The sequence below is a fragment of the Ambystoma mexicanum genome, chromosome 9, assembly GCF_040938575.1.
Source record: "Ambystoma mexicanum isolate Mex_15411 chromosome 9, UKY_AmexF1_1, whole genome shotgun sequence".
Classification (NCBI taxonomy): Eukaryota; Metazoa; Chordata; class Amphibia; order Caudata; family Ambystomatidae; genus Ambystoma; species Ambystoma mexicanum.
The window spans coordinates 996085889-996112213 of NC_090931.1; positions in this window are offsets into that span (position 1 = coordinate 996085889).

Below are 26325 nucleotides of genomic sequence, written 5' to 3' on the forward strand. Positions count from 1 at the left end.
AGCTTCACTGCCACCGAAGTTGGTGTCCTGGTGGAGCATGTCCTGGGGCAGTATGATGCCCTCTTTGGATCGTCCCGCGCCAGCAAGGAAGGACGGGAGAGGATCTGGGCCGACTGTGTGGTTGCCATCAACGCGGAGGGGGTGGCAACCCGCAACGTCCTGAAGATCAAGAAGCGCTGGGAGGACTTGAGGTCCAGGACCCTTGTGAAGGCCCGGCGCCTCGTGGAGGGGGGCCGGGGCCGCATGAGTTCCATCCAGATGAGGGTCCTGGAACGCGTACGCCCAGCGCTCCACGCCCAGATCCTTGAGAGGGAGGCCCGTCTGGAGTTGAGCGGTAAGTGTCCAAGCATTACTGTGTGAGACAGGGCATGTTGCGGTGTGCTGGTTCTATGATACTTGCCTGTATGTGTGCCATAGGCCATGTATGCATGTATGTGTGCAGGGACATCATGGTAATGCATGTGCGACCAGTGATGTGTGACCCACATGGTTGTTGCATGTTTTCAAATGCCGCATGGGGAGCCCTATGCTGATTTTGAACATGAGAGCATGCCAGTCTCTGTACCTGGACATGGGTGGGGGTGAGGGATGGGTGCTGATGCCAGGTACATATATGGTAGCCATGTCTGTGTGCCTGACCTGCGTGTCTGTGACTTGTGCATGCCATGGATGCATGACACATGTGTGTGACAATGCACAGATTCAGTGAAGCAGCCAAATTACCCTTGTATCCGCTGTGTTTGGTGTGTTTGGGGCCAGATGGATGTGACTGAGGTGAAGTGTGTGCATGTGATAGGCATGAGCCATGATGCATGTGAGTTACATATCATTGAATGTTTCAAGAGTCCATTGGACATGCATGGAAATGTCCATGGCATGCACCATGCCTGTTACTGTGTGTGTTTTGCCTGGACTGACCCATGTGTTGTGGAGGGACATGATGGAAGTGTACTTTGACAGTGGTGCTCATCTGCTATTGCTTCCTGTCTAGGGGACCATTGTACAGTGCCCTGATGCTTGTGTTCTTTGTCTCCCTCTACGCAGCGGCTAGTGAAGAAGAGGGCGGAGACGGCGCTGTGGAGCAAGGCGGCGGGGATGCCCCCACGGCTGCAGTGGAAGGGGTGGGTGAGCCCCCACAGGGGCCTGCTACGGTGGGAGACGGTGAGGAGCCATCCAGGTTGGTGGTTTGCACAGAGGAGGAGGAGGCCGCCACTGGGGCACACATGGGGCCTGGTGGGGGCATCCCTGCTGGTGCAAGTGGTGCAGTCCAGGGCCAGGGGCAGGAGGCAGCACAGGTCACCGTGGAGGGGCCTGTGCATGTCGCTGTCCCTGACCCTGTGAGTGCACCACCATGCACCAGCAGGGATGCCCCGTCCCAGGCCCGTCCGCAGGTAGAGGGGATGTCCATGTCACCTGACTCTCCTCCACCTGCGGACGTGGGAACCCCTGGCCGTGTGGAGAAGGTCCTGATTGGGGTCGCGATGCGCACGGCTGTGATTCGTGATGCCGTGCGTGCTTCCCGGGAGGAGCACGCACGTCATCACAAAGTGCACCGTGCCGACGTGGCCCAATTGGGATCGGCCATGTTCGGGGGTTTCCTGCATGTGTTGGCCAATCTGGCGGCCCTCTCCTCCTCTGTGCAGGCTATACACCAGTCGTTCTCCTTGCCGTCTTCTGGCCCAGATGCCACCAGGGCCCCCTGTGGACCTGCCCCGACCAATGCAGCCAGCTCGGTGGGGATCCCATCCCTGCCACAGTTGGGAGTCGGAGGTCCAGCAGGGGTGGACAACACAGCAACTGGACCCCAGCAGATGGAAGATGTGACAGCATCATCGGGCAGGGCACGTGCACGACGGCGTCGGTGGTTTCCATCAGCCTGGATGCCGTCGTGCTGGCAGAGGCAGTGGCGTCGGAGGCAGCAGCAGGCTCGACGTGGGAGGCATCATGGCTCGGGGCCATCAAGATCAGAGGGGCAGGCATCGGCCGGAGGGCAGGGCAACCCTGGGATGGTGGTGTCTTCCGTGTGGGAGCAGTTGGTCCAGCGGATAGGTGCGGAGCGGCAGCGGGCGGAAGAGGAGCGGCTCACCATGGTCAGGGCGGAGTTCTCCATGCGTCGGGCGTTGAGGCGGGCTGAGTGCCTCGAGGAAGCTCGCAGGGAGTTTGAGCTGGACATGGGGTTATCCCTGCGAGACCTCGGGGCCAGGACAGAGTCCCGCCTCCAGGACATCGACATGGAGTTCGATGATGCCCTGGCCAGCAACATCACCGAGTGAGTCGCAGGACTTGCCCGCTGCCTTTGTATATAGTTATTTAGTTAGTTAGTGTTAGGTTTCCTTTATTCATTTTTATTTTTTTGGACCGCTCGGACAATGGCCTCTTTTTTGTATATATTATTTTCATTAGGTAGTAGTAGGTTTCATTTATGGTGTTGGGCTCATGGACCCTGGAATATTCGTGTATATAGTTTGCTTTTTGAAGAAACATTTTTTTTATTAATTATTGTGTTCACCATAAGGAAATGGTTTTTCATTATTTTCCTTCCACATGATATTGCTTTGGACAACATTTGTTTTTGGATTACTTTGTTTTTTTTATTTTTACATTTGTTCTCGGACATGGACCATTTATTTTGTTATCCCCATTGTTGTATGTTTGATTTGTTTACTTATTTTTCATCTTTAATACATGTTTTTTAACTTTCACTTGAGGTATTTTTTCATTGGTTTCATACATGTCATGATATGGGTTTTGACATTCACTTGCACCCATTGTGTATGTGTGTGTGACGGACATGTGTTCATTTACAGACTTGCCATTGGGGTTGTATCATGTAATTGCATTCACTATGTGGGTGGATGCAATCCTTGCCTGGGTGTTTGTGCTGGGTATGCTGCCCATTACTGCCATGATTGAGTATCATCAGGACCTGGGGGCAGGGGGACATGTGTGGGTGCCTGGTGGAGGCTGCCCCTGCACTGCTGGGGGGTGGGGGTGGTGGGAGACATGGGTGGGGGCCTGCTGGCAGGTGCCCCACAGTGCTGGGGGGTGGGGGTGGTGGGAGACATGGGTGGGGGCCTGGTGGAGGGGGCCCCTGGTGGCTGGGGGGTGGGGGTGGTGGGAGACATGGGTGGGGGCCTGGTGGAGGATGCCCCTGCACTGCTGGGGGGTGGGGTGGTGGGAGACATGGGTGGGGGCCTGGTGGAGGATGCCCCTGCACTGCTGGGGGGTGGGGATGGTGGGAGACATGGGTGGGGGCCTGGTGGAGGCTGCCCCTGGTGGCTGGTGGGTGGGGGTGGTGGGAGACATGGGTGGGGGCCTGCTGGCAGGTGCCCCACAGTGCTGGGGGGTGGGGGTGGTGGGAGACATGGGTGGGGGCCTGGTGGAGGGTGCCCCTGGTGGCTGGGGGGTGGGGGTGGTGGGAGACATGGGTGGGGGCCTGGTGGAAGGTGCCCCTGGTGGCTGGGGGGTGGGGGTGGTGGGAGACATGAGTGGGGGCCTGGTGGGGTTGCCCCTGCACTGCTGGGGGGTGGGGGTGGTGGGAGACATGGGTGGGGGCCTGGTGGAGGATGCCCCTGCACTGCTGGGGGGTGGTGGGTGACATGGGTGGGGGCCTGGTGGAGGGTGCCCCTGGTGGCTGGGGGGTGGGGGTGGTGGGAGACATGGGTGGGGGCCTGGTGGAGGATGCCCCTGGACTGCTGGGGGTGGGGTGGTGGGAGACATGGGTGGGGGCCTGGTGGAGGATGCCCCTGGTGGCTGGGGGTGGTGGGAGACATGGGTGGGGGCCTGGTGGAGGGTGCCCCTGGTGGCTGGGGGGGTGGGGGTGGTGGGAGACATGGGTGGGGGCCTGGTGGAGGATGCCCCTGCACTGCTGGGGGGTGGGGGTGGTGGGAGACATGGGTGGGGGCCTGGTGGAGGATGCCCCTGCACTGCTGGGGGGTGGGGGTGGTGGGAGACATGGGTGGGGGCCTGGTGGAGGGTGCCCCTGGTGGCTGGGGGGTGGGGGTGGTGGGAGACATGTGTGGGGGCCTGCTGGCAGGTGCCCCACAGTGCTGGGGGGTGGGGGTGGTGGGAGACATGGGTGGGGGCCTGGTGGAGGGTGCCCCTGGTGGCTGGGGGGTGGGGGTGGTGGGAGACATGGGTGGGGGCCTGGTGGAGGATGCCCCTGCACTGCTGGGGGGTGGGGGTGGTGGGAGACATGGGTGGGGGCCTGGTGGAGGATGCCCCTGCACTGCTGGGGGGTGGGGGTGGTGGGTGACATGGGTGGGGGCCTGGTGGAGGGTGCCCCTGGTGGCTGGGGGGTGGGGGTGGTGGGAGACATGGGTGGGGGCTTGGTGGAGGATGCCCCTGCACTGCTGGGGGGTGGGGGTGGTGGCAGACATGGGTGGGGGCCTGGTGGAGGATGCCCCTGCACTGCTGGGGGGTGGGGGTGGTGGGAGACATGGGTGGGGACCTGGTGGAGGCTGCCCCTGGTGGCTGGGGGGTGGGGGTGGTGGGAGACATGGGTGGGGGCCTGGTGGAGGGTGCCCCTGGTGGCTGGGGGTGGTGGGTGACATGGGTGGGGGCCTGGTGGAGGGTGCCCCTGGTGGCTGGGGGGTGGGGGTGGTGGGTGACATGGGTGGGGGCCTGGTGGAGGATGCCCCTGGTGGCTGGGGGGTGGGGGTGGTGGGAGACATGGGTGGGGGCCTGGTGGAGAGTGCCCCTGGTGGCTGGGTGGGGTGGGGGTGGTGGGAGACATGAGTGGGGGCCTGGTGGGGTTGCCCCTGCACTGCTGGGGGGTGGGGGTGGTGGGAGACATGGGTGGGGGCCTGCTGGCAGGTGCCCCACAGTGCTGGGGGGTGGGGGTGGTGGGAGACATGGGTGGGGGCCTGGTGGAGGCTGCCCCTGTTGGCTGGGGGGTGGGGGTGGTGGGAGACATGGGTGGGGGCCTGCTGGCAGGTGCCCCACAGTGCTGGGGTGTGGGGGTGGTGGGTGACATGGGTGGGGGCCTGGTGGAGGGTGCCCCTGGTGGCTGGGGGTGGTGGGAGACATGGGTGGGGGCCTGGTGGAGGCTGCCCCTGGTGGCTGGGGGGTGGGGGTGGTGGGTGACATGAGTTGGGCATGAGTGGGGGCCTGGTGAGGGTGCCCCTGGTGGCTGGGGGTGGTGGGAGACATGGGTTGGACATGGGTGGGGGCCTGCTGGCAGGTGCCCCACAGTGCTGGGGGGTGGGGGTGGTGGGAGACATGGGTGGGGGCCTGGTGGAGGCTGCCCCTGGTGGCTGGGGGGTGGGGGTGGTGGGAGACATGGGTGGGGGCCTGGTGGAGGGTGCCCCTGGTGGCTGGGGGGTGGGGGTGGTGGGTGACATGGGTGGGGGCCTGGTGGAGGGTGCCCCTGGTGGCTGGGGGGTGGTGGGTGACATGGGTGGGGGCCTGGTGGAGGATGCCCCTGGTGGCTGGGGGGTGGGGGTGGTGGGAGACATGGGTGGGGGCCTGGTGGAGGGTGCCCCTGGTGGCTGGGGGGGTGGGGGTGGTGGGAGACATGAGTGGGGGCCTGGTGGGGTTGCCCCTGCACTGCTGGGGGGTGGGGTGGTGGGAGACATGGGTGGGGGCCTGCTGGCAGGTGCCCCACAGTGCTGGGGGGTGGGGTGGTGGGAGACATGGGTGGGGGCCTGGTGGAGGCTGCCCCTGGTTGCTGGGGGGTGGGGGTGGTGGGAGACATGGGTGGGGGCCTGCTGGCAGGTGCCCCACAGTGCTGGGGGGTGGGGGTGGTGGGTGACATGGGTGGGGGCCTGGTGGAGGGTGCCCCTGGTGGCTGGGGGGTGGGGGTGGTGGGAGACATGGGTGGGGGCCTGGTGGAGGCTGCCCCTGGTGGCTGGGGGGTGGGGGTGGTGGGTGACATGAGTTGGGCATGAGTGGGGGCCTGGTGGAGGGTGCCCCTGGTGGCTGGGGGTGGTGGGAGACATGGGTTGGACATGGGTGGGGGTCTGCTGGCAGGTGCCCCACAGTGCTGGGGGGTGGGGGTGGTGGGAGACATGGGTGGGGGCCTGGTGGAGGCTGCCCCTGGTGGCTGGGGGGTGGGGGGTGGGGGTGGTGGGAGACATGGGTGGGGGCCTGGTGGAGGGTGCCCCTGGTGGCTGTGGGGTGGGGGTGGTGGGTGACATGGGTGGGGCCTGGTGGAGGGTGCCCCTGGTGGCTGGGGGTGGTGGGTGACATGGGTGGGGGCCTGGTGGAGGATGCCCCTGGTGGCTGGGGGGTGGGGGTGGTGGGAGACATGGGTGGGGGCCTGGTGGAGGGTGCCCCTGGTGGCTGGGGGGGTGGGGGTGGTGGGAGACATGAGTGGGGGCCTGGTGGGGTTGCCCCTGCACTGCTGGGGGGTGGGGGTGGTGGGAGACATGGGTGGGGGCCTGCTGGCAGGTGCCCCACAGTGCTGGGGGGTGGGGGTGGTGGGAGACATGGGTGGGGGCCTGGTGGAGGCTGCCCCTGGTGGCTGGGGGGTGGGGGTGGTGGGAGACATGGGTGTGGGCCTGCTGGCAGGTGCCCCACAGTACTGGGGGGTGGGGGTGGTGGGTGACATGGGTGGGGGCCTGGTGGAGGGTGCCCCTGGTGGCTGGGGGTGGTGGGTGACATGAGCAGGTGTGCAGGGTAGTCCCCTGTGGTGTGTGCTGCCTGCAGGGGCCGTGGAGGGTGTACAGGTAATACCTGGGAGCACACAGCCAAATCGCGTGTGGAACTTCCCGCGCACCCCTGCAATCCACGTACCCTGCCTAATCGCGTGTGGAACTTCCCGTGCACCCCTGAAATCCACGTACCCGGCCAAATCGCGTGTGGAACTTCCCGCGCACCCCTGAAATCCACGTACCCGGCCAAATCGCGTGTGTAACTTCCCGCGCACCCCTGAAATCCACGTACCCTGACTAATCGCGTGTGGTACTTCCCGCGCACCCCTGAAATCCACGTACCCGGCCAAATCGCGTGTGTAACTTCCCGCGCACCCCTGAAATCCACGTACCCTGACTAATCGCGTGTGGAACTTCCCGCGCACCCCTGAAATCCACGTACACGGCCAAATCACGTGTGGAACTTCCCGCGCACCCCTGTAATCCACGTACCCTGACTAATCGCGTGTGGAACTTCCCGCGCACCCCTGAAATCCACGTACCCGGCCAAATCGCGTGTGGAACTTCCCGCGCACCCCTGAAATCCACGTACCCTGCCTAATCGCGTGTGGAACTTCCCGCGCACCCCTGCAATCCACGTACCCTGACTAATCGCGTGTGGAACTTCCCGCGCACCCCTGAAATCCACGTACACGGCCAAATCACGTGTGGAACTTCCCGCGCACCCCTGCAATCCACGTACCCTGCATAATCGCGTGTGAGACTTCCCGCGCACCCCGGTATACACGCACATGTTTTTTTTCTGTCAGCGCGTGTCTGTGTTTGTGGGTACCCCTTTGCACGTCATTTGTCCTGGAGGGCCACAGTATTGGGCATTCATCATGGCTGTATATAGGTGCTATTTGCTGGCGCACCTTTTGGCGCACATTTCTTCCAGGCGCAGAGATGCTACCGCCTGCTTTCTTGTGGCGGTCGTGTTTGTGCCTGTGCGCTGGTTTGAGCGTGCGCTTTTTTGCCCTATTCTATTCCATGAATACGTGTTGTAGGCGAGCGTGTGGGCGTTCCGCGCACTTGTACCCTGTGCTTCCCCCGTGACGCCCATATTTTGGCAAGTTGTTCCCCATTCCGAGTGGTACGCCCCGTGTTCCGCCTACTTTTGTTGCGTGCGCCGCGCTATGTGCGATTTTCGCTCTGGCCTGTGCGATTTTCGCTGTGACCTGGCGCACGCTGTTTGATGGCCTGTGCGCCAACGTGCGCCGCGCACTTTTTTATCGCACATCCGCTGGTTTTCTCGCGCACGGACTTCCATGAATCGATGTGCGCTGCTTTTCGTGCGATTTTCGCACTTGCACTGCGATTTTCGCTATTCCACTGCGAATCGCACGTTTTTGCCCACTTGCGCCGCGCTAATTATTCCATGAATCGGCCTGTAAAACTGCAAGCAGAAAGCAAGCGATCAGTAGGCGTCGCAACATCTTGAAGGGCTTGTATGTTCTACAATAAGCAACATGCAATCCGATGTAAGAATTGACATTTGATGGCTGTATTGGTGGGTAGTAGAATTTAACAAAGACTTCAGCAAAGCGATGTAAGGGCAGTCTTTTGTGTATGTCCCTTGACGAGTACACAGTTATTGAGGCACAGGAAATGACATGGTTGCTCGGTTACTTTTGGCAGTGCTTCCTTGACCTCAGAATGGATAGACCTGGCATGCCATTAGTGTTTTGTAATAGTAGTCTTATAGCAAGTCACTTTATAAATGAATGTCTGTGCTAAAGCCATGAAAGAAGAAACTGTGTAGGGGATCCCCAGTGGAATCTTCACACAAGGGGAAATAATTCAAATGCAAAAAGGAAGGTGTGTGGAAATATGAACAAATTGATTAATGAAGTGCACATCAAGCTTCAATGTCAAGGCTACCATGAGTCCCAGTTCACGCTCTGAATAACACTGGTGAGATCCCAATATATATTCACAAAAAGTACATTTTTATTAATAATGCTGTAAAACATTTTGGTTAAAAACACATATACAAACATACATATAAGTTATATGATGGTTAAAATGCATTTCATGATGTTCTGACAAGTCACATTGAAACAAATCATTGCTAGTGAGTACTGTCATAAATAACTAGGGGGATGGATGACCCATTCCCAACTTGCATGCTGCACCAGCTGGTAGTGGGGACAATCATTCCCTGTTGCAATAGGGATTTAACAGCAGTGAACCTTCCTCTACCTGAGGACATAGTGGGTAATGGGAGGGGGCACCTTCAGGGGGGGTCCACCAGTCATTAACAGGTTGCATATGCAACCTACTTCACTGTCATGCTGAGATCAAAGGTGGTCAGGGACATGATATAACAAATAAACAAGATGTGTGACAACATTTACTTTGGTTGAGGAAGCCTGTGTGAGCAGTCTCACTTGTAGAGCCACATTCGATTATTGTGTTTTAATAGGGGGCATCCAAAGACGCAGGTATGCAGTGTGTAGCACAGTGTAACTTACGCAAGGGAACAATTCACATTCACTGTCTACTTGGCAGACACTGCTGCATGCTCGTCTTTCACTGCTCATGTTCCCCTCCACTGCCATACAGTATCAGCTGCTGTCCACTGCCAGAGATGGCAGCTGACTCAAGAATGCCCCACGACCTATTCTCAAAAGTACCTGACCCAATGTATACCATAACCAAGTTGTCACCAAAGACACCCTCCTGAGATGCCACCATGGGCACACCAGATGGATACTCAAACGTGCCCACATCACACCCCACTAACCTCCCTGCACTAACATTCTCAACTGCCACACTCAACCACACTATAGCATACCAACTAACCCACTCGCCCACAGCAGTTGAATATTATTTGAATGTTTATAGTAGATATATATATATATAAGGGGCAACAGACATTAAACAACAGAACTCTACACCTCTAAAATCAAATTACATACCACTGTCCTGGCCAATGCATCCTATGCTAGCACCACAGGTATTGAAGACTCCGCTCTGGACACAAATACATCTGTGCTCTCATCACATGCCACCTAAAAGCAGACCTGTACATGTGAGCACAAGAGGGAAGCCATCTTGGAGTTTACCCTCTCTCCCCACGTATCTAACCCACTCACTTCTCTTTCAGGTCTGCCATAGCACATTTATACCTTGTAAAGGGCAGCAATGCACAGTCCAAATGACACAACAAGAGCGCTAGGTCTAAATGTTTACCAGGTGAAGCCTGATAGTCTTCTATAAGAAACGAACAGATGCTGGTGTTGTCGTGGGATAGAGAACAGGTTAATTGTAGAAGAAAGAATAGCCGCGGGAAAGCCATCAGACCGAAGAGCCAACCAGCTTGCTCCAGTGTCAACGAAGAAACATACAGACGGACCTTCTATTACATATTGCACAAAGAAAACGTTGATCAACAGGATTTCTCCCAGGCTGTCATAACATGAGTCTTCCCCTGCAGCAGTCAGTGTTAACGTGTGTATGGGGAAAAGCAGTTGCATCAGGGTTGGGAAATAGAGGTGGAAACCTTTCATGCAGTCTTTGCTGGGACATTTAAACTGCCAATGACCCTTCTGTTCACAATCATTGCACACAGTGTAGCTGCACGGTGCTGTGCTCTAAAAGGTGTGCAAAGCCCCCCCCCCTCCAGCCACAGTATTGGCATATATTTAGTATGGAATAAAAAGAACTGAAAGATAGACTAGCTGAGGCAAGGCCATTCAAGCAAGAGTGTTCCAGAGACAGTGGTGAGAAAGAGTGGGAGGGCAGGAGAGGCTGGTCGGGGGGCACTTTTCATGTATCTTGTTAAGGGGTAAGAAGGCAATAAAGACATATACTTGTTCTTCATGGTCCAGGCTGTCTTTATTATATTGGTGAGGAGTTGAAACAGCACCCCACCCAACTGCAGTATCAGTGAAGGACCGGAGACGAACCGGAAACACGGTCTCTCCTGTGGAGCACAGGAGGGGAAACAAGCAACACTCGTGTGCAGCGCCCACAAGAGGAAAAGAGGCTGGTGTGTGTTGCATTGACTTCCTCCACCAATTAAAAATGATTGGTCTACCACGGTTTTGCTGTAAGGACCTCAAGTTGTACCCGTGCCCGCGTAGCTCCTGGTCCCATTAGAGGAAAGTAACCTGCCACACATGAGCTGCCTATCGCAAGAGAAGGCTTGCTCTTCTTGTTGGCTAGCAACAGTGTAAACAAAGGATTTCTGTCTTGAGAATCACAGAGCGCTAACACTGCAGCCAGATTTTGAATTTAAGAAGCTGTATGGTTTCTCAACAGAAAGAATAAACATTAAAAAAACACAAAAATAAACATAACATAGAGGCTACACAGAGAAAAGACACTTTCTCGTTATAGAGAAACACATATAAACATATAAGAAGAAAGGCCATGGTACATTTTGCATGGCCTATCAATTTTATGCCATCATCCAGGAGTGCAAAGGTCAAATGGGGACAATGGGAAAAAGGTTTCATGCATTACATGCATGCCACCTGTGGGAGTGGGTTTGCAATGGACAGAAAAAAGGTCTCTTTTGATGCCTTTTCTTGGATCTGAGGGCCAGCGCATACATGAGACATTGCCAGACGTACCTGACGATATGCATAATGTGGAGGACATGACTAAACTGGAGGAGGCTCTTCTGAAATTAGATCTCCATTTCAACCCGAAGACAAGCACCATACTGGAGTGTTATAACTTTGGAACACGTGCACAAGGAAGTCATTAGAGTGTCGAAGAGTATGTCACCTGTTGAAGAGTATGTCACCGCTCTTAGACACTTGGCAATTGCATGCAATTTTGCAAGTTCTTTAGATGAGCACATAAGGGATCAGTTCAAGACCCACTGCAGCAGCAACCGCATCAGAGAAGAGCTATGGCTAAAGGATGACCCAACATTAGACAGTTTTAGAAATTGCAAAAAAAAAGAGTAGTAGATTCAATGGCTTGTGTTGCAAAACTTCTTAAGGTGTAGAGTACGAACCCAATGCAGTACATTTTAAAAGTGGACACACAGGATAGAATTCATTAAGAAACAAGGCGCTGCAACCCTGTGTGGAGAACCCGAACCAGCATGGCAGAGAAAGAGGACCACAAAGAAATGTTGCAAGTGCGGGTGCACCTATGGAGCGAATGTGTTTGTGATGTGGGAGAAGGAACCACTCAGCTGGGGCGACTGTGTCCAGAAAGAAAAGTAGTGTGCACCAAATGTAAAAAATGAGGTAATTTAGCTAACTATTATAAGAATGTTCAAGGTTTTTTTTTATTTTATTTTTTTAGAAATAATAGAAAAAGTGTAAAATGTGTTACTGGCACCAGGTACCCATCCTCAGAAGATGAAGAAACACCAGAAGTGGTAACAGTGAACACGGTGGGCTCTGAGGATGAAGCTGAATGTGAAGGTCCCATGGCTGATGTTGTAGTCAATGGGAAGTCTTTACGAATGATGACAGACTCAGAGGAGAAGGAAACACTGAAGGAAAGGAAAGTATTTGAAGAAGATTTAAGAGGGGAAGTGGGAAACCTTTTACCCCCAGACATCAACACAGGGGGATATAACATGGACAGAATTTAATTGTTAGGACACTTTGCAGAATATTTTGAATTTAAAGGAAGAATCATTTCTGGACAGGTGTATGTAACATGAAAAGGGACGTTGTTGTTAGGTCGGAGAGAACAATAGAATTTGCACATGAGGCTGGATCCTAACACGGCAGAGAAAGTATTGCAAATGCGAGTGAGTGAAGGTTTAAAGATTGTATAGTCATGATAATGATATGATAAGATATGATAGTTTATTTATATAGCGCCTATACACAATGTGTTTCAAAGTGCTTCATGCGTTTTCTGACAAAGTACATAAGTTGAAAGGGATGTCACATCGCATAGTGTGGGGAGCACAGCAGTGGCATCTAATGTATATGCAGTGCCTTGATGTTGAGGGACAGCATAAAAAAAGGAGCTAAGAATATTAAGTGATGAAGAGATCATTGCGCGAGCTGGAGCTGTTCAATGTGTGTCTCCTTTCGTGATTGCGAAAAAACAGAATGGGAGTATGTTTGTGGATTTGAAGGCACGCCAATACATGCTCACACCAGAAAAAATACAACCCGCTAGGGACAAAAGGCCCAAGACACCACTTGCCAGGATAACACGTTTTATTCATACAAAAAAAAGGTGCATCAGCAAATAACTCTGCTGCCGCTGAACGTTCTGCCAAAATTTGCATGAGCAGAACCTTATGAAGGTACATGTCATCATATGTAACGTCATTACATACAGGGAAAATCCACGTGGCTGGTCGGTAGGATCCTATAAATAGGTGGCCCACTACATAGGGGATGCTAGGCCATTTGACCCAGCCTTCATGTCCATCTCTGCCCACCTGGGTGCTGCTGGGGTCATCATCCGCAGAAAAACAGGGCCTGATAAGCAATTAGTTCTAAAACAATGCTACTCTATCACTGTAACAATGCACCTGGCAGACACAGACACGGGGGCCCAGGGGAGAGAAGAGGTCATCCTGCTTTGCATACTTCACTCATTCCCAGGTGCGCCAGCAACCTCCCATGGTCTTTCACCCTAGTTTTGGGCTATAATTTCATCCCTCTCAGGCACCTCGCAGCACAAATCACATGGCCCAAATGTAAAAGCAAGATAGCCTCGCTTTCTGATCTTTTCGATCAGGGGTCTTACAGCTTTATGGTCGGTGGCCTGGCTGGCACCGTGGTATGTGGGGATTTTGGGATCAAAGCATAGGCGGCTGTAGTTATGATGCAGAGGGGGTGTTGGCGCTGAGGGGGCATGCTATCTGTATCGTGGGATCGTAACCCTTCTCGTGGCCTTGCAGAGCACATTCTTCCCAGCACGTGAAGGTCTGCAGCCTCTGAGACAATGAAAGGCTTGTAATTCCCTGAAGCTCACTCGTGGTGTGGATTATGTCTGTGCCAATAATACTAACACATTTGGTGCTTTCGCAGCGTTTAGGCCTACATTCCAAAATGGCTGCCAATAACTAAGATGGTGTTTACACTTGCCTCTACTATGTAGCTCCTAATGCATGCACTACGCAATTGTGCACTCTCCTGCGTGCACGTAGCGCAGTCTGTTTCTCATTCAGAATCACATGGGAAGGGGAGAGGGTCTTCCCACCCCCCAACAGATCTTAGGCAACTAAATAGATGTGTGTTGGTGAAGAGACATCCACTTGGTAATATGCGAAAAAATGTAAGAATGGTCAGGAATGGAAGAATTTTCTCTAAATTAGATTTGGCCACAGTGTACCACCAAATAACGGAGTTGTGAAGCTTAACAGCTTTCAATTAACACAGGGGAGCGTTTAAATTTCATAGGATGACATATTAGTATTTGGACGGTCGGAAGAGGAGCTTGACAAGATTTTAAGCAAGGTTTTGACTGCATTGGAGGAGAGAGGGTTAACTTTGAGCAATGAAAAATGTGTGTTCAGGAAAGAGTCTGTTGAGTATCTGGGGCATGAGGTGTCCCAAGAGAGATTCCAGCCAAAAAAGGAATTGGTTCAGGGGATTAGGAAAATCAAGACGTCTGACAATAATAGTTGTGGTCCATTCTAGGAATGGTAAAATGGTATCAAAAAGGTTGTCAAAACTTTTGCAGAGAGAGAGTAACAGAGATGAGGACATTGGGCCTCATTACGACCCTGGCAGACAGCCGTGCCTGTAATATGGACCCGGTAATTGCCCATTTGAGGGCGCTGGAAAAATTCTTCCCCATTCCCATTTGAGCCACATAGGGCTCAATGGGAATGGGGAAGTCGCATGCACCGGCAACATTCGTGAATGGTGTCGGTGCATGCAGCATGCGGTGCTCGCGGGTGCCGTCAGAAAAGCACCTGCGAGCACAACTCGTAGTTTGCCGGTCTGGGAAATAAGGTATCGGCAAGCTTACCGGTACCATAGTTCCCGGACCGGCAATGAGGCCCATTGTTGTAGAGAGGAGTAGAGTATGAGTGGAATTGAAGGCGTGAATGTGAATCTTGCAAAATAAAGGATGAGGTTATGTCAATTTGCTAGGGTCAGTGACACGTGTAGAAAAACAGTGATTAAGGTAAATGCAAGTGATGTGGGACTTGATGCAGTGCTCTCTCAGAGGTGTGACGATGGTGTTGAATAACTGTGAATAACTGTGCCTGCATCGAGTGTTGAAGGGTCCTGAAAAAAAGTATTCAGTTTTGGAAAAAGAAACATTGGCTTGTCATTGGGCAGTTGAAGAATTTCAGACGTTTGTGTGGGGATTGGAGTTCGTTTTACATACTGATCATCGTCCCCTAAAGGCAATTTTTAAATCAAAAGGAATGGCTAGGGTTTCCTGCAGACTGGCGGGTTGGGTGGCAAGAATACAATGCCACTCATTTGTTGTGGAGGTGGTAGCAGGAAGGGATAATTAGTTTGCGGATCATTTGTCTCATTTGGGGAGCAAAGAAGAGGGGGGAAGGATTAATGACGTGAGCAAGTGTTTCTAACCCATGATAGTGTTATAGGGCGTGATGAATGGATGTATGCAGTACCGCGTGATGGGGATATCTCCAAAGCTATGGAGAGTGTCCTTTCTGAGTCGCCGAAGAAAGATTGAATGGTGGGGATATGAGGGCATATTGGGAAGTTTGTGAAGTATTAAGATTGGGGAGAGGATTGCTTTTTTGTTCTGGAAAAATGGTTGTTCAGAGTATATTGTGAGACAAATTAGTGAATATGGCGCATATAGGCCAGATTGGGATCAATAAAACAGACGAGGTGTTGAGGGGATTACTGGTGGCCTGGTTTTGACAGGACAGTGGAGAGAAGGTTGAATGGATGCTTGGAGTGCGAAAGAGTAGGAAAAGGACTGTGCGCGTGACCAAGGCCCATGATGTATTCAGATTTTCCTGTCAAAGGGTAGGCGTTAACAATGGCCATTCTAGATCCTGTGGCGTTTGGAGGGGGACATGGGAAATGTACTTTGGCATTGGTAGATTTGTTATCCCATTGTATTGAGGTTAAGTTTTTCAGAGAAGTTGTAGCAGGTACCATTGTGGAGTTCCTAGAGGTGGTGTTTGGAAGGGAAGGATACACCATATTGACTGATAACAGAACCCAGTTCTGTGAAAAGATGATAAGAGTATTTATGCGACATTTGGGATTAAGCACAAGAGGTCCTCTTTATACTATCCAAAAAGTAATGGGGTTGTGGAGGAAGTGAATAGCAGCATAATGGATGTGATAAAATGGCTGGTGTGTGGTGGAGGAAGGAAAGAAGCAGTGGTGGAGAGCATAAGGGGTTTGAGGCTGTCTTCCCATGTTGTGATGGGTGAAGTACCATTTATGTTGATGAAAGGGAGGACAGTAAATCCAAAGGTGTGTTTATTCTGTGAGGCCTCACAAGGGTCTTTTTGTGCTTTTAGACATCAGTGGCAGAAACGTGTCCACTTACTAGTATATGGATACCTGGTGCTGCCCTTCCTGGCCGCTTTGATGATAGTTGTATTTTTGTGTGATAGACCAATGTGACCACATCCCCAGGGACCAAACCTCCAAGAACACGGACTGTGGGCTGCTGCTCAAGTACCTTTCCTTGTTGACTGAGTATATCCAGACAGCTGGGCAGCGGCCATGGTGCCAGACTCTGAAGATCCGAAAACCAAAACATTTTGGACCAGTACAGAGTCACCAGAATCATGCAGTAACCTGTTGTGAGTTTCAATTTGTGCAGAAACCTGGATATCAGAGGAAGTGGAGTGAATGCATACGATGAGCCTCATTACGAGGTTGGAGGTAGCAATGGTGCTATTAGCCGTTAACCCCTTACCGCCGACCTCGTAATGAAGCCCAATGTCTGTGTATCGCAAGGAAGTGGGAATGCATTCTCTGAAGAGTCCATGCCCTTGCCTTTCATACAGCGCACACTTTCTGTTCTCATGGCTCACAAATAGATCCAGAATCAGGAAAGGTGCCTACTAGAGCTTTTTGGTTTATCTCCCACTCGTGCTAAATATGGGTGAAACAGATGGAATGCCACAGGTGATATTGTATGCCCTACGCACCAGACACAAATCTCCACTGCCAGACAACAAAGCTTTGGCGATCTTGTACCACCCTGCTTGTTCAGGTAGAATATTGTGGTTGCGTTGTCCATATAAATCAGGACTAGTCCCCCAGCTCATTTAGGCAGGAAAGCTATAATTCCCAAAATGATAGCTTTGAATTCCAGGAAATTTATGTGCTGACCTGATGATCCAGCCTCCAAAGGTCATTGACTTTCCAGGTGTTGAGAACAGTTCCCCATACCACAAGAGATGCATCTGCAGCCAGTTTCCGAGTCAGTGGTGGGGGCGTGAATGACACTTACACAGTGAGGTTCCATTCTTCCATCTACCACCGGTGTCTGAATGTAGGAACTGTGGCACAGAAATCTGTTGTGTTTGTGGTTTGGTGTCTTGACACCAAGACGATCTCAGTTGTAGTTGTAACTGTCTTATATGTACCCTTGCATGAGGGATCACGAGACTACACAATCCCATCAGGCCTAGGAGTTGCTGATATTTTATGGGTAGGACAGAGGTCTTTCTCAGGAACTCTGCACAGTTTCGTCACATTCTCCAACATGTCAGAGGGCGGAAGAACAAATTACTTACCTCTCGGTAATGTTCTTGTGGATAGATATTCATCCCACGGATTCTTCTTCTATGATATCTATCTCCCGATGCCGGCTGCTCTTCTGAAACTTTCCTGCCACAAGGGATTGCAGCGTGGCTCCACTCAACGCGTGCCAGACATGACGTTGGGGCCAGTTTATATAGAGGCGCTGCACCCTCAGTTCCACCCTTTTTCCCTAGCATTCTGATGCTGAGGGACTGCAGAACTAAGTTGTACAAGCTACCCCAAGAGGTGCAGGTAGAGAGGGCTATAAGGAATCCTTTAGAGGAACGTCCATCACAAATAACATTACCATGAGATAAGTCATTTGTTCTTCTAATGGACTCCTTCCTCCCACGGATTCCTCCTCTATGAGAAGACTCCCAAAGTAGTACAATGCCCTGGTGGAGGGAGATTAGCAAGTACAACACCTAAACCAGAAAACTCTGAAAGCCAGCTCTGCTGAAACAAGCGTCCTGACCAGACCTAGAATCCAAGGAGTAATGCTTAGCAAACGTGTGCAAAGAAGCCCACCATAGCAACTTGGCAAATATCTAGAACAGGCACTCCACATTCCAGAACCAAGGTGGCAGCCAACCCTCTGGTGCAGTGAGCCCCGGAACCCTCAGGGACATCCTTGCCGGCCAGATCATAGCATTCTGAGATGCACAGAATGATCCATCGAGACAGTGTCTGTTTGGTAACAGTGCTACCAGTTTGGGGAACCGCGTAACCAATGAAAAGTTGGTCATCAGTTCTTTCGTCCCTTGGCTGAGAGATGCAGAACTTTAGACCTTGACCAGATCCAGCCAATGGAACCACTCCTCTGCCTTGGAAGGATGAATTGGAGGAAGAAGACAGATGGATCTTTTGAATGAAGGAGCTTAAACGGAGCACTCATTAAGATTAAATTTAAGTACCACGCCAGAACAATAAACTGCTGCGAGGGAAACATATTGGAAAGACCCCCTCAGGTATTGAATGACTGTGGGGATCAGGCCAAAATGGCCGCAAGATGCCCCTTCACTGTACCAATCTGTAAGCTCATCCGGGCCAAAGACAGAAGAAATTCCAACAAGGCACAGAAGAAATTGAGCAAGAAAAAAGGGTACAGATCCCCCTTTTGACACCAAGCGAAAAACCTGCACCACTCTCAGGCACAAATGGATTTGGGGGCAGGTCTTCTAGCAGATAGGAGCATGTCCAGCATGCCCTCTGAAAAATCTTGCTTCCTATACCTTAGCCTTTCAGGAGCCAGGCATGAAGGTTCAGGCTGCACAGGGTTCAGGTGCAGGACCCGCGCCTCCAAGTGGGAGATGATGCCTGTCCTCTGCCAAAGACGCTAGGGGTCGGGGGTGGGGGTGGCAGATGGCAATGTCTAGCAAATACAGGCAGCATGTTCACAGGCCCAGTCTGGAGTGATCAAGTTCATCATGGATCCGAACAGATGCAATCTCCTGAGAACAGGCAGGAATGCATAGAGTAGGTCGAACCATCAAGGATTCACCCCGACGAGGAAATTCCCTGGAGCAGAACCACCTGCATTTTCTGTTTATACTGGAAGTGAAGACGTCTACCTGGGAGGGGGCAAGCGGGATTCCACAGAGGGAAAAAATCTCCAGAACTTCCTGGCAGAGCTCCCATTCATGGGAGGCTGATGACGGTCTGCTCAGTGTGTCCGCTAGAACGTTAACCTTGTCAGTCACATGGTGGTCAGAGACACACTGTTCTCCAGAGTCCAGAAGCACAATCACAATCACTTTGCTACTCTGTACAGCGGCAAGAAGCCTATGCCACCCCTCTTGTTTAGGTAATGCATGGCTACTGTATTGCCAGTTAGGCCCAGTAGCGATGTACCCTTCACAGAAGGGAATCAAGCGGGCAGCGCCAGCCTAATTGCCCTTAGCTCCAGCACATTGATGTGCTCCCTTCGCACTGATGGGGACCACAGTCTGCACACCGTAAGGTCTTGGATGTGAACATCCGAGCCCTTCAGGCACGCATCCGTGACTAGATAGACTTGTGGCCACTGTTATCAAAAAGGCGATCCCTTCAGGAGGTTCTCCTTCATGTGCCACCATTGTAAGTCTCCAAACACTCTCTTCAAGACCAGTAGAAGGTCTAATGTTTGCCCCTGAAACTGCGATCCCGGACGGAAAGTGTGCAGACCTGCTTCTGTCACTACCAACATGCATGATATAAGACCCAGTAAGCACAGAGAAGCCAAGGCCGGAACTGTTGTCTGAGGTTGGAAAACCTGGACCTTCCTGAAGATGTTCGCCACTCTGTCCAACCCAAGTGAGTGTCCAAGACTGCGCCGATAAATCGGGATGGCGAAACCTGAGACTTATTGAAGTTCAGGGAGAAGCCCAAACTGTGCAATAGACGGCACGTCCGATAAAAGTGTACCAATGCTAGTTCTGGTGAGCAGGCTCAGACAAGTCAGTTGCCCAAATGAGGAAAGACATGAATACCTTTGCTCCTGATGCGAGCTGACACTACTGCTAGCATCTTAGCGAAAGCTTTGGGTGCAGAAGAAAGGCTGAAAGGGAGGACTGAAATAAAAATGACAGTTCCCCACTTTGAATCTCAGGTACTTTCTGTGCTTCTTGTGGATAGCCAAATGGGAATATGCATCCTGGAGATCCAGGGAGACTAGCCAGTTGCTCATGTCCAAGGCCTAGAGGATCTGAGCCAGAGAGACCATCTGAACTTGGCCTTTCGCAAGGACCAGTTCAGAAGCCGCAGATCCAGAATGGGTCTCAGACCTGCATCCTTCTGCGGCACCAGAAAGTATGTTGCATACCAATTCCTGCCTCGTTCTGAGCAGGGAACAACTATCCAGGGAAGTGTGGGGTCTATGTCACGCTCACCTGATTCCCACGGAGGCGCTGGTCTGGCTTCGAGTGCTGATGAAGCGCAGGACTCTGAAGATGGCCTCACTGGTTCGCAGGAATATTCCCCTGTGCGTGAAAAGGGAGTATTACCTACTGACGGAACAATGCTCAAGTCTCCCACTCCCTTCCAAACCTCCACGATACCCTTCCTTGATTCCCCGTGAAGTCTCACCTTAGGGTCTGGAAGGATGAGTTCTCCATCCTGCTTCTGATGCAGGGGCGCGTTGAAACCCAGTTACTTCACTGGATTGAGGTTTGATGGGAGTTCAAATAAGCTTGACTATTCAGGTAAGGCGCTGTAAGAGTTCTGTAGCAAGTTCAAAGGTTCAAGCTTAATAATAATGTTCTTTGTCTTATTGCAGCAAGCGCTAACGCTTATGTCTTTTTCCCCTTAGGGGCCGGGGTTCGGAATGCCGGAGATATGGCGCCGCCCCGAAGTGAAACATGCAGTTCCAGTAAATGACAGGTAAGTTCTGGATGAGCGTTCGGGTAATGTCTTTGCATTCGCTCATTCAATGTCTTTGTCTTTTTTCCCCATAGGGGCCGGAGTCCGGAATGCCTGGATGCGGCAGGACCCGAAATGAAATGGGAATGACCCAACAGGTAAGTCTTAGAAGGAAACTGAGCTTTTCCTATTCCCTTCCTTCTCTCACCTTGTGTTCTTGTCTTTTTCTCTCTAGGCTCTGGGAAGTGGCTGCGGATCCGGACGATCGCTGCTGAAGATGGAAATGCCCTGGAAAGGTGAGTGAAATGCAGCACTGCAGCGATCGAAGCGAAATGCTTTTAAAATGATGTCTTCCCTTTCAGGATCGTCGGTGTGAAGTCTCTGTGATGCTGCTTTAGCAGGTAAGGTCTTCTTTCTCTCCAATTCTCTCTTAGCAGGTGGCCCAGGATGCTGACAGGCGTGGCTGAAGTCCAGATGCAGGAGCTGACACGGTGAGCGTCCAGCTGCGAGGAGCAGAACAACGCTAAGCGTGAGTTGCTGATCGGGCGTGGTTTAAATAGCTTTGGAAGAAGTTCCAGGTATCCTTCCACCGATCAGGTATGTATCCTTCCCCGACCACACCCAGGGGAAAGTAGTTCCACAGGTAAAGTAGTTCCATTCAGGCCTCAAGAGGGCCTGGATGTAGCAGCATGGTCTGCATCAGGTAAGTGCACCTTAAAACACTTGAACACATGTCTAGCTTTATGAGCCTGGCGCCTAAGGCACCAGGACAGGGGTCCAACATGAGCCTGGAGCCTAAGGCGCCAGGACTGTGTCCAAAGGGCCCCAGCTTGGGCCCGCTGGCACTTCCCTGGGGGAAATGATGCCTGCCTCTGGGGTTGCTGGGTCGAACCTGGCTCCTTGGAGGCAGGCATCATGACAGTCTAAAGGGGCTGACCTGTGCTTCTTGGCCAGGTTGGGGTCCACTGTGAGGACTGATGCTGGTTTGGCCCACAGTTCCATCACAGGCCCCTCGACTGCCTGATTGAATGGCAGCAAAGGCTCCTTTTTAGGACCCTAGTCCAATATACCAGCCAGGCTCATACTGCACCTAAGGCCATGAGGGTGCTGACAGCCTTAAATGTGTGGACCAGGGGTTGCAGCAGGGATCATGTCGACCTGTCCTTCAAGTCAGCTGCCAAGTCCACCAAGTCACCCTGTTCCCCATACATTTCTTCTGGGAAGTGTCTCACTTTCCTGGAGAGGAAGGGTTCTAGCACAAAGGGATGGAGGATCCTGGTGCTGATATATGTCCTCTAACTGGGACATATATGCCCTTCTCGGGATTGGAAGAAACTCTTTCACGACTCTGGCGTCAGAGAGCGCTGCGGACAGAGACCCTAGGTCAGGGAGCCAACATCCAAAGATGAACTGGTGTGCCTCTAGTCGCACTCTCTTCAGGTTTCACTGCAAGCTCCCAGCTGGCTTTTCTAAGCACTGTGGGATCAGTCAGCCTGGCTGAAGCAGTTGGCACCGTGGATGGAGCTGCCAGGGCTTTGGCAAAGATGTCTAGCATCTTCATTCGGAAAGCTTCCCATTCCCCTGGGGTAGAGGATTGGGTAGGAAAAGTTATTTGCAGTGCCTCTTCCTCACGCCTCTCCTTGAAGTGCTCGCTCTTCTTCTTTCAAGATGAGTGATGCCGCAGAGAACAGCTGGGTGATCTTAACCTCTTGCAGTTCTTCTTTTTGTCCTTTTGGACAGTGGACCATTCCTCAGTGCCGCAATCTGCGCCCAGCAATCTCAAATGGGTCCGCTTATCACGTTTCTCTTTGCGGAGGATGAAGAGCTTTGCTTTACGTTCTTCAATTGAAGCACATTCAGGTGCCTCAATTGGAACGATGTACAATCCCGAGCATTGTGGCCTTCACCAAGGCAGTAAAGGCATATGTGGTGCGTGTCCAACACAGACATCTGACACCCGCAATCCATGCAGGGTTTGAACCCCGACGAACTCGACATATTCGACATTGCAGCGGAAAATGTAGGAACAAGTTTGTAAATTTGAATACAGGTAGGTAAGAATGGTGTACCTAGTAGCATGCAGAGTGCACAGAAAAAATTAACTGAAGTCATGGGGCGCCTCTATATATACTGGCTCCAACATCATGTCCGGCGGGGGTACGTAGACTTGTTGGGGAGATCCATGCTGTGCCCTCTCGTGGTGGAAATGTTTCCTAAGAGCAGCTGCCACTGGGAGATGGATATTATAGATTATCGATCCATGGGAGGAAGGAGCCCATATAAACACCCTTCCTGGAGTCCCATACTAGTCCAATAATTTGTAATCTCTGTGCTGGAGTCAGAATCGACTTTTCTAGATTGAGTCAGGCCCAGCACAAAAGCCTGTTGCATAACCAGCAAGACAGATGCCATCATCGGTGAAGGCGTTGAGCCAGGAATCAGCCAGCAGTTGTCTAAATATAGGTAAATATGTCCTTGCAGACTGAGATGCGACATAAATGCAGCCTTCACTTTTGTAAAGATTTGTGGTGCATAGTTAAGGACAAACGTAGGAACCTTGTACTGATAGTGAATCCTTTGTATTGCGAAGTAAAGACATCCTGCGGTCCCAAAATAGGTATGTGCATGTAGGCATTCTGAAGATCCAGGGCGCATAGCCATTCCCATTCCAACAGAGTAGGTGGGATCTAACCCAGATTGACCATCATGAACCTCTCTGTAGAGAGGTAGTATTTGAACTTCGATAGATCGAGGATGGTTCTCCAACCTGCCTTGTCCTTCTTTGGGAGCGTAAAAAAGCAGGTTACAGGAAAGGAAGCCTCTAGAGGTAAGTTGTGACTTTTGCTGGTAGGAGTATGAGCTTGCCCTACCCGGTGATTGGGATATTGCAGAGATGCTTTTCACTTTTAGTGCATATGCCTTTTCCTTTGCCAATTTGTCATCAGACGATGGGGGGAAAAAACAAGTTACTTTCATCAAGGGGGAATGCCTGTACTTTCTCTTGAACCTCAGGCAGAAATGTTGTGCTTTTCACACAGGCTTCTACTCCGTAGATCGATGCCCAGGCACCTTCCTCTTGTAGCCGTGTCTAGACAAGCTGCTGCTGCCTCCTCTTAACATATCGCAGGAAAATAGATTTGCAGCTCACAGTCTGGCCAGATATTGCTCTTCCTCAGCTGGTAAATCCTGCCCAAACCCCTCCATTTCACAGCATAGCTTGTTGCTGCAAGCATGGTGTCTGTGTTGGCAAGCCTAACCTAAGGTGAAGGGCACTTTTTACGAATACCTTCTTACCAACGGCATCTAGTGCCCATTCCTTTCTGCCAGAAGGCATAACTGTGGCTGGAGAAGCTCCACTTGGTGCCTTTCCTTCGGTTAGGGCTGAAGATACTACCACTGAGCGGTTCGGCGGGTTGCTCAATAAACACAGCCAACTCTGGTACCAAGAACTCTTTGCCATACTACGAGAACTTGAATCCCTAGTTCTTCCCACCACCAACTGTCTCAAAGGCCTCACGGGGTGCTCCAATATTAAAAATGCATTACTGCATAAAATCTCAACCCTACAAGTAAAAATACTTGACAAAAAAAAAGCACTTAACACCAGTGAGCTTCGCGGGGGGCGTGGCCAGCTAGCCATGTAGCAGGCAGCGAGGTTCTGAAGCTCCCCTGAATCCGACTATGATCCTGTAAAAACCAGCCGTCTGGCTGCAGCATTTCTACCCAAAGAACGGGTACTTGCAACATGAACACATGCGGGGTGCATGGTGCAAACTGGAGACACATCCGACCCAAGTGACAGCAGTTACACGGTCACAAAAACACAGGTGCCCTGATAGTCTTTGTCTAAAAATGGCTGCCTTTTCACAAGACAAAGGGACTGGGGGCGTGACGCCGAGCCCGGAGTGAAGAGTGGCTGGCATCCAGGACGAGCGGTCCGTGGGTCAGGAGAGCCCGGCAGTGGGAGAGCCAGACGGATCTGTGTGGAGACTACCGAGCTACAGTAGGAGGATCAGCCCGGATCTGCTGCGCGACGGGCTGAACAAAGGAGCTGGCACACGCAACAAGCACCTAACGCCTCTAAGCGCTAGTGAGTATCATGCTCTGACTCGTTCCCTGGTGCCCTGGTGGAATGTTGGAGGAGCTTGACAGCGCCGCGGGGCCAGAATGCGTGCGGATTGCAGGTGGGGGGCCACGGGCGATCCCAAGCAGGGCCAGGCGGGCTCCCAAGGCGCACATTAAACTTAAAGCGCACCGCAAAACAACATTGACACTGAGAAGTGAATGATCAACACCCGGCGCAGTCTGCCTGCAAACTGCTCCACTATACAGCAGAACACGGGTGCGGCCTGACAGATGGGGGAAAAAGCTAATTGAACTCTCACTGCATCAATACCAGGGGGCTCCGGGAGGATCAGCGGAGGCCCCCACAGAAGATCAGTTTCCACATACTGCAACATCAGGAGGCCAACGACTCCCAAAGGAGAGATGCACCCTCGGCCCATGGCCTGCGAGTGAGTATGGTCTGCCTAAACAGAACACTAGGAGCTTGGACTGGCTGGAGCCATGGCAGGGCATGCCACAGTTAAGCCAGGTCCCCCCAGGCACCACCACCTAATAAGCTGGCAGGGGGGCTCCCCACCTGAGGAGGTGCACTAACCAGACAGCACACTGCAAACCATAGGAAAAGCGACCGAACTGGAAGGCAGTCAAAAGATGAGCACCACAACACATTGAGGACCAAACACTGAAAATGTAGCCTGCACAACCCATGGGCTGTGAAACAAAGCACCTGTCATGGCCATGGGGCAAGGGCCCAGGCCTTCATCACCCCAGGGGCCACTTGGACCCTGTCCTGGCACCATTTGGCGCGAGGCTCATAGAAATGTATGCTTGAAACACTCTGTGCCTAAAGCATGTGCATCAGGGCCGGGCATAGCCATAGAACAACATTGGGAGGTACGTGCTGGAATCCTTGGGCGAGGCAAGGTGGAGCCACAAGTCGTGGCTAAAGGGAGGGGCCGGAGCCAGCCTATATAAGGCCAGCCCAACCACATGCCCTCGCTTTGCGTTACTCTGCTTTGCAGCACGACGCTTACCGCCATAACTCACCTCGATTCCGGTACTCCAGCTCTGAAGACCATCTTACTTACCGGACTCCAGCCGCTCCACCGCTGAAGGTACGCTTACCTGACTTCAGCCGCACCATCGCTGAAGGCGTACCTACCTGACTCCAGACATTCCACCACAGAAGGTGCGCTTACCTGACTCCAGCCGCTCCATCGCTGAGGTGTGCCCACCTGATCCCAGCCGCTCAATCGCTGAAGGCGCACCTACCTGACTCCAGTCACTCCACCACTGAAGGTGCGCTTACCTGATCTCAGCCACTCCATCGCTGTACGTGCACCCTACCTGCATTCCGTCGGATTCGGGGCTTCTTCTCTACCGATTAGGACTTCCAGTGATGCGGGAGCCTTTCACTTCTTCTCCGCGGTATCTTCCTGCGGAGCCACCAAACTGTCTTCAAGCCTCCGGAGTCTGCACCACGCCGCCGGACCGCTTCTACAAGGGAAAAGAACACAACAGGTTAGAAATCTCATAATCACGAACTCTGGGCTGTATCTTACCTGAGTCTTGACTTCCATCATAACGGCCAGCTTACCTGTTGACCTTGAGAGTCCATCATCCTCAGGGGAATCCCAGGATTCACTCCA